Source organism: Pavona decussata, unplaced genomic scaffold (genome assembly GCF_977016875.1).
Source record: "Pavona decussata unplaced genomic scaffold, jaPavDecu1.1 SCAFFOLD_321, whole genome shotgun sequence".
Taxonomy (NCBI): domain Eukaryota; kingdom Metazoa; phylum Cnidaria; class Anthozoa; order Scleractinia; family Agariciidae; genus Pavona; species Pavona decussata.
In genome coordinates, this window is record NW_028145711.1 from 201718 (window position 1) to 211291 (window position 9574).

The window sequence follows — 9574 nt, forward strand, 5'->3', positions numbered from 1 at the left end:
TAGGATTAAAACTATTATTGATTTGCTCAAAAAGAAAAAGTCACGTGACAAACTTAAGAGAATGGTGTTCAGATGTGTACCTGTTTCATCTATTTTGTATAAAGTTGCAAAATATTTCAAGCATTAGAAAATGAAGTTTATTCGAAAAGAAAATAGTTTCTATAGTTCACATTTTTATGCATTTAAAGTTAAGGGAGAAAGATATTATGTGGCTAAACGCAAAGTGTCATTATCAGGTGATGTTGAATTAAATCCTGGTCCTTTGACTGGGAATACTTTTCAAACCATTTCTGTTAACAACCAAAATTCTGTATTGCGATATAGAATGCTTAAACATGGATTACAGCCATTAGATGTAGGTGGTGAGGGTGATTGTTTATTTAAATCAATATCACATCTGTTATATGGTGATTCAAACCGTCATGTTGAAATTAGAGCAACAGCTGTGAGATTCTTATGTGATAATCCTGATCGGTTCATAGAAAGTGTAGTAGGCACTTCTTGGATTCAATATCTGTGTAATATGTCACACCAAGGTACATGGGCTGATAACATTGTTATACAAGCAATTTCTGACTCAATGCAATTAAAAATAAATATAGTGGAATCAAGTCAAACTTTTAGAGAAAAAACAATAATTGAGCCAACAATTTGTAATGATGCTGGAAATATCCAGTCAGTATATATAGGCCATATAGGAGAAATGCATTATGTATCCACATGTCCAGTCTCGCCTTTAGAAAATTCTACTGATATAGAACAAGAAAAATCGGGTGAGCAAAATAGAGCTGAATATATGAAAAAATATAGAAAAGGTACTGATTCTCCTGAGAAAAGAGCAAAGGAAAACGAAAACAAAAGAAAGCGTAGAGCAGCTTTAAATACACCAGAAAAAAAAGCTAAACGCAATGCTTATGATAAACATCGTAGAGCAGCTTTAAATACACCAGAAAAAAAGCTAAACGCAATGCTTATGATAGACATCGTAGAGCAGCTTTAAATACACCAGAAAAAAAAGCTAAACGTAATGCTTATGATAGACATCGTAGAGCAGTACTGAAATGTAGGAAAGGTACTGATTCTCCAGAAAAAGGAACAAAGGAAAATGAAAACAAACGAAAGCGTAGAGCACCTTTAAATACACCGGAAAAAAAAGCTAAACGCAATGCTTATCATAGACATCGTAGAGCAGTACTGAAAAATACAAAGACATCTGTTGATGTTAGTGTGAAAAAGTTTCATGACATAGTTAAACAAGGTCCACTATACATCTGCAGTTGTTGTGATCAGCTGTGGTATAAGCATAGTGTAGTAAATGCTTGTAAACTTAGAGAATCCCAACTTGATAGTGCAAAATATCTGTGTAATAAGATAAGTCTTGATGACAAAGAGTGGATTTGTAGAACTTGTAATAATTATTTGATGAAGAACAAACTCCCTCCATATGCTATAGCTAATGGCATGGGTTTTCCAATGAAACCAGAATTTTTTGACCTCAATGAATTAGAATGTAGATTATTAGCACCAAGGATTGCATTCCAAAAATTAATGCAAGCTCCACGAGGTAGACAACTAAAGATACATGGCAATATTGTTAATGTACCTGCAGATGTTGCCCATACCGTAACCATGTTACCACAACTGCATAGCGAGACTGCAACAATTAAAGTCAATTTAAAACGTAAGCTACAGTATAAAAGTTCAGTATTATCTTTGAATGTAAGGCCAGATAAGGTTGTTGAAGCAGCCAAATGGCTGATGTCAAATAGCACCTTATCTAAAGATGAGGGAATTGTAATCAATGAAGATTGGGCAAATACATATGTCACAGAAGTTGCTCAGCTAGAAAATGATGATAATGAAATGGAGTGTAATGATAACTTGACCGAAAATGTAAATAATCAAAATGAAGGTGAAGATGTACAACAAATTTCAGCTGGTGTCACTGATACTTTATTCACTGCCACAGACTTTTTAGAAGACTCTGAACGTCAAAATATACTGAATGTTGCTCCAGCTGAAGGTAGTCAGCCACTTAGTGTTTTTAGAGACAAATATTATGAAGAACTAGCATATCCTGGAATATTTTTAGGACAGTCACGACCAGATACTGAACAGCGAAAAGTGAAAGTAACTTATAGTGATATATGTAAATCAGAACTGAGACGATCAGATAGACGAGCTGCAATGTGTGTGGAGAATATATTCTTTAAGACAAAAAAAACTTCAAATGAAAATTCTTTTGGGAAAGTGCCATACTGCTCTTAGAAAATGTAAGGGAAATAGCCGAAGCATTAACGCAGGACAGTTGAAACAACATGGAGCTTTAGATAGACTTATTCGTCATGATGAAGGCTACAAATTTCTAAATGCTTTGAGAGGTTCACCACCATATTTTGAAAAAGCCAAAAAAGACTTCTTTGCAATGATTAGACAATTGGGTCCAGCTACATTGTTTTGCAGTTTCTCATCTGCTGAAACCCAATGGGTGCATTTACTTAGAATACTTGGCCAGCTTCTTGACAATAAGACTTATACTGATGAGCAAATAGAGAAATTTAACTGGGAAGACAGATGCCGTTTGATACAGAGTGACCCAGTTACTTGTGCCAGACATTTTGATTATCAAGTAAACCAGTTTTTAACTCACTTTCTATTAAGCTCTTCAGAGCCTTTAGGTAAAATATCAGACTGGTTTTATCGAGTAGAATACCAACAGAGAGGGTCACCTCATATTCACATGCTGATATGGATAAAAGATGCCCCACAATTTCAAATAGACAGTGACAAAAAAGTGACAACATTTATTGATAAAATCATTACATGCGTTAAACCTGTAGACAATCCAGAACTGTTAAAACTTGTCAATAGACAAGTACATAGGCATTCACATACATGTCATAAAAATACAAGCAATCTTTGTAGATTCAACTATCCACAGCCTCCAATGAAACAAACAATGATATTGTATCCACGTGATGAAAAGACACCCAATAGTGACATAAAGGTGTACAAAGAGAGCTGGAAATCAATAAAGAGTTATCTGGATGATTTACAAAATTGTGGAAATATGACATTTGAGGACTTATTACTTCAGCTGAATATAACTGAAGAATAATATTTTATGGCTATCCGTTCATCTTTGAATGCTGCTACCATATTTTTGAAACGGAACCCAAATGAAATACACATAAACAACTATAATGCAGATTGTTTAACAGCATGGAGAGCAAATATGGATATACAGTATGTATTAGATGTTTATGCATGTGCTGTATACATAGCAAATTACATATCAAAATCACAAAAAGGTATGAGTGAACTTTTGAGACAAGTTAGAGAGGGCAATTGCAATATAAAACAGCAAGTAAGAGATATTGGCAGTAAATTTCTTAATAATGTAGAAATAAGTGCACAAGAAGCAGTTTATATTGCATTGCAGTTACCCATGAGAAAAGCATCAAGACAAATCATATTCATAAACACTTCACCTCCTGATGACAGGGTAGAGCTTTTGAAGCCTATAGAAGACATTAAAGAAATAGATAATGACTCTGAAGAAATATATACCACTGGGTTACTTAAGAGATATTGTAAGCGCCCACCAAAATTAGAAAATTTAACACTAGCAGATTGGGCTGCATGGTATGATAACTGTAGTTCAAAGCCATACGTTAAGGAAACAAATGAAATTTAAACGTACGACTGACTGAACACAAACGAGCAACTAGAAATGGTGATATCAACAATCACATTGCTGAGCACCATTTACAAACGAACCACAGAATCGACTGGGACTCTGCCAAGTGCATCACCTACTGTACAAATTATTATCAACGACTCACTCTGGAAAGCTGGTTTACTAACTTAGAACAAACGCCACTCAACCGTTGCCTACAACTACCTGCACCATACAAACGACTTATTGACAATAACAGCGAAACAAACAAATAGACATTTTACTAACAATAGACCCACGGACTTTTTGACTAACAAAAGACGGATCGAAACGCACCAATCACTTTTTACAGTCTTCACAGCCAATAACATCACGGCTTACTGACAAACGACCAATAACATCTGGACTTCGTTGACCAATCAGGTTAACAACCAGGGACGTATATATACCACCTACTGACGTTCCACAATTCACTTGACTCTGAAGATGACTTCCGCTCAGGTTGTCGAAACGTCAGTCAAAGTCACCACAAACAGTCCTTCTCAGGACTACACTCACCCGGATGATCATAATTTACGTACTTATGAGATTGATATTGATGGTCTTCCATTGGAAATATATATTGATGATGAACAAAATGATGATGATGAGTTTGTCAACACAACAACCAGTAAAACAAAGAGACGTTCTAAAGCTAGGGTTTTAAGAAGCGTATGGTTTAACAAAGAAAAAGAACCAGAAAAACATTATCATGAACTTTTAATGCTGTTTACTCCATGGAGAAACGAGGAAACTGATTTACTAGGAAACTTTGCATCATATCAAGATAGATGTATGGTTCTCTCCAATGTTATTAAAGAACAAATGAAACAATATGCTGTTTGTAATGAAGATTTCAATGAAATTCAGCAACAAATAAATCAAATAGAAGAGAGATATGATGATATAGCTCCCTGCACACAAAATATAGAACGACAACATCAGGCAGAAGGAGACCAGGATTTACATCCTGATTTTAGTGGCAATTATAATTTATCAGGTGATTTAGGAATACCATCTGTAGACAATAGTGAACCACTGACAATGAATGAATTACCAGACGATGAATACAGACATATGGTACAAACTTTGAATAAAGAACAAAAAGAATTTTTCTATCATGTCTTGCATCAGATTAAGACCTCTAAAGAACCATTTTACTGTTTTCTTAGTGGTGGTGCAGGTGTTGGTAAATCACATGTCACTAAAGCCTTGTATCAGGCTACATTGAAGTATTACAATACTAGACCTGGCATTGATTTTTCGCAAATAACAGTATTGATGCTAGCACCTACTGGAAAAGCAGCATATAACATTAAGGGAAATACCATACATAGTGCTCTTGCAATACCAGCAAGTCGGTCACTAAGAAACTACAAAAGCCTTGACTCAAGTAGACTTAACACAATACGATGTCAACTAGGTGGAATAAAACTCATATTTATAGATGAAATATCTATGGTGGGAAATACCATGTTCACTATTCAAATAAATGGTAGACTAAAAGATATCAAAGGTAGTTCACTACCTTTTGGTGCAGTCAGTATAGTTGCTATTGGTGATTTATTCCAGTTACAACCAGTGATGGATGATTATATATTCAAGGACATGGACAACGATGAATATAGAATTCTTGCTCCTAATGTGTGGCAAGAGCTTTTCAAAATGTTTGAACTGAAACAAATAATGAGGCAAAGAGAAAGCAAGGAATTTGCTGAGCTATTGAACAGATTAAGAGAAGGTAATCATACAAATGAGGACATTGCAAAATTAAAGAGTCGCTGCATTGCATTAAGTAATCCAAGCTATCCAAAAGATGCACCACATTTGTTTATCCAAAATTCAAAAGCGAATGATTTTAACCACAAAGCTCATAATGCTCTTACAGGTACAAAATATTCTATCAAAGCACATGATAGTGTACTTGGAGCTGAATCACAGGAGCTTAGAAACAAAATATTGAAACAGATACCGAGCGATCCTAGGAAGACTAAACAATTACACTCAATATTACACTTAGCAGTTGGAGAAAGAACTGAGATATCTCTGAATACAAGGACAGATGATGGCATGACTAATGGTGCAGGAAATGTTATTAAACTGATGCAAATACATAATACTGATAAGCCTTCAGGAATCATATGGGTACAGTTTGATCATACAGATGTAGGAGTAAAGACAAGGAAGGAGAACAAACATTTGTATATTAATGGCATTGAAGCATCATGGACACCAATTAAGCCTATAAGTACACAGTTTGCTGTTAGCAGATCCAAGTCAGTCCATATTGTCCGAAAACAATTTCCATTGAGACCTGCTGCTGCAAAAACTATTCATAGATCTCAGGGTGATACTGAAACAAAGATTGTAGTAAATTTTGAGACAAGAAGGTCAATTCCTCACATACCTTATGTAGGATTAAGTAGAGTAACAACTATTGATGGTCTCTATGTGACTGACCTGTGTGAGAATAAAATAGCTGTTAGCAATGATGTGCAGACAGAAATGCATCGATTGAGAACTGAAGGACAATTGACACTTGCAGTTAACCCATTATACAATGTTCCAGAAATAAGTTTGAAAATATGTTTTCTCAATGCAAGGTCTTTGCATAAGCACATCAAAGATGTACGTGCAGATCTAAACTACTCCAGTACTGATGTAAGCATTTTTGCTTAAAGCAGGCTCTGCAACTTGGATAATGATAGTTTATATAATTTAACAGATGATAACAAATACAGCATGTTCAGGAATGATGCACCAGCAAGAAATCCTTCCAATATACGACCATATGGAGGAACTGTAGTGTATACCTGTCTTGACTACTATCCAGGATATCCATTTTGTGCTAATACAAATGGCATAGAAATAACAATTCTAAGATTTATTGTTATACCACATATTTGGATAATTGGAATATATAGGTCTCCTGCACAATCAATACAACAGTTGTGTGCTGCACTTCAGAGTATTTTAGATTCACTTCAAAGAGAAGTCAATATTTTTATTGGTGATTTTAATATTAACTGGTTCAGTGTTGCTAATCGTTTGCCACTCTACAATTTCTTTGTAAATAACCATGGTTACAGACAATTAATTAAATGTACCATCACAGATAACAATACTTGCATTGATCATATATACACCAACCTACCTGAATCGCAAATTAAATTTCAAATTTTAGAAACTTACTTTTCAGATCACAAGGGAATTTGTGCAATACTTAACTGTTTTTGAATTTACCATTGACTATTATCATTCCTAGTCATGATAATAGCTAAATAAATAATTACAATGACATGTCATTTACAGATTAATCAGCTTGGATTTCAACTTGACTTTAAAAAGAAAGATGCCTCCAAAACCAACATCAAACAGCACAAAACGCACATCATCATCACAAAGTTCAAAGAAACCCACTACACCACCATCACGAGCCCAAGAACCCACTTCACCATCACAACCTGAAAAACCCACTATCTGAAAACACATTGCAAATGTCCTTTTTGCTTCTTTCGATTTGTCGTGGTGCTAGTTGGAATGCACCCAGGCCGTCATCTCGGTAGAGGCCCACGTGATTTTTAATGCCTCCGGGTAGCTGGTTTAGCAGGTATGACCCCACTAGTTCGCAGGTCTCAGCACCATCAAATGAGCCCATTGTTACATCAAATGAATTTGACGAGTTTTTCTTGGCCCATGGGGTATTATCGTTAAACAATAGCGACTGTTAACTGTGGAGGATTATTTTTCTTTCTTCGGCAGAGATGTCGGTGTAGCGGGCCGCGAATGAAAGGGCGTCGTTTAAGAGTTTTTCTGAGATTGATGGATAGAAATTGACGATGTCGAAGGCATGCCCAACTTGCAAAGTAAAATAAGCGCGCACAACAAGGACATGCTTAAAGGCGATGAAACAACCACAACCAGAACATGTAATTGTAGGGTGAAGGCAAAATGCCCTTTAGCCGAAGAATGCTTGACAAAAAACGTCATCTACCAGGCTGTCGTAACAACCCCCCATGGGAAGGAATCTTACGTGGGTCTTACTGCGACTGAAGTTAAGACTCGCTACTGAAACCACCTGTTGTCTTTCAAAGACCCGAAGAAAAAGAACGCAACGGAGCTGAGTAAGCATATCTGGCGCCTAAAAGAAAACAACATAGAATTTACCATCACGTGGGAAATAGTGGCACGGGCCAAGCCGTACTCAAACTCTAACAAAAAATGCAATCTTTACACCACTGAGAAGTACTTCATCCTGTGCGAGCCGCATCGCAGTTCCCTAAACAAAAGAAACAAGTTAACAAGCACATGGCGGCACGCCAATGCATACCTGTTAAAACACGCATAAAACCTTTGCTATAAAAGACCAGATCTTGGCCATTCAACTCGCACCTGAAGAGAGAAGGCAATGCTTTTTCGAAACAGGCCTGTCGTGCCTCAGTTTTTCCTGAACCTGGACTGATTACTTAACTACAAAGCTCCTTACTGTTGAGCACTTTACGAATCTAAGGAAAAGCAACTTTACATTGGTACTTTTTCTCCTGATTTTGCAAAAAAATGGTCTTATATCCTTAACACTGCTTCTGGAGAAATGAGGGATTTGCTCCGCGATGAATTTTCGTTCTCTCTTTGCATAGTTAAGCGAGACATTATGGAGCTTGAAACCCGGATTGCAAATGTGTTTGGTAGTTCTGTTCTGGATAAATTCAAGGACAAAGTTCAACAAATATGTGGTGATATTCAGCTTCTGTTGAATGTGCGGAGACAGAAAAAATTCACTAAACTTGATCTCTTGCGTTGTGTTGAGAATTTGGAGGGGGATGCGGTGTTTGGTACTACTGGGGAGCACACACCAACGGAGTCTCAGGTAGGAAGTTTCGTTTCTGCTATTAGACAGGAGGTTGATGGGGGTAAACAGCGTATGCCTGTATTTGTTGATGACTTGGGGCCGGAGGGGAATCTCAATGGTATAAATCCTTTACCAGCTGATTCGCCAATTCTAATGATGTCTTTATCAAAAGAAGGCGAAACTAAGGTTATTACTGAACACTTGTCGAACGGGATTACTTCTAGTCCGTCCTTGATACTCGATGACTCTCTGGATAGAGGAAGTGCGGCAGAACTTCCAAGATATACAAAGTCTTTGTCAGTTGATGACCTAGCGTTATTACTGGTTGATTTAACCGAGGGACATACTAGTGGGGAACAGGTTGAACTTCTACCTAGTCACGCGTCTTCCAGTCGAATGTGTACACCTAATGAGAGTACAGAAGGGAATGTTACTGACGAACAAAGGGTGGAAAGTGCGGCACCTCTGCCAGAACATATTGGGATGGGAATGTGCAATGATCGGGTATTTCGTGATGGTTTTCAGGTGGTTGTTAATTTATCTAGCAGAGAGCTTACACAAGCTGAGATCTCACTATTATCGAAAGGGTTATCATTTTGTCCGACTCCAAGGGGGATTGATATCTTTGCCTTGAGGAAAGACATGTTTGACTATGTGAGACGTCTGGGCTTAAAAGAGTATTACTGTGGTGATGAAGAGGTCGATGGGGACTTTTCCGAAACACCTGGGTTTCGAAAACGGTCTACGTGGTGTCCAGAGAGAAACAGAGATGTGGTATTAGAAACTTATGTGACTATGCTGGAGAGTAAGATATTCTCACAAGATTTGAGGGTTCGTTGTCAAAGAAATTTGTCGAAGGAGGAACAGAAAGCATTGGACAATTTGAGGGGATATACCGATATCATTATAAAGCAGGCGGATAAGGGTTCAGCGGTAGTGGTTGTGGACAGGGTACGGTATGTTGGTGAAGCCATGAGGCAGTTGAATGATAAGGACGTCTATATTCC

At 37.1% G+C, this 9574-nt stretch overlaps 2 pseudogenes; both read left to right on the forward strand.

The window, feature by feature from the left end:
* Positions 1–1295: 1295 nt before the first annotated feature.
* LOC146453886 (uncharacterized) lies at positions 1296–3118 on the forward strand (annotated as a pseudogene).
* Positions 3119–5018: 1900 nt separating this feature from the next.
* LOC146453887 (uncharacterized) lies at positions 5019–7070 on the forward strand (annotated as a pseudogene).
* The last annotated feature ends 2504 nt before the right edge of the window (positions 7071–9574 follow it).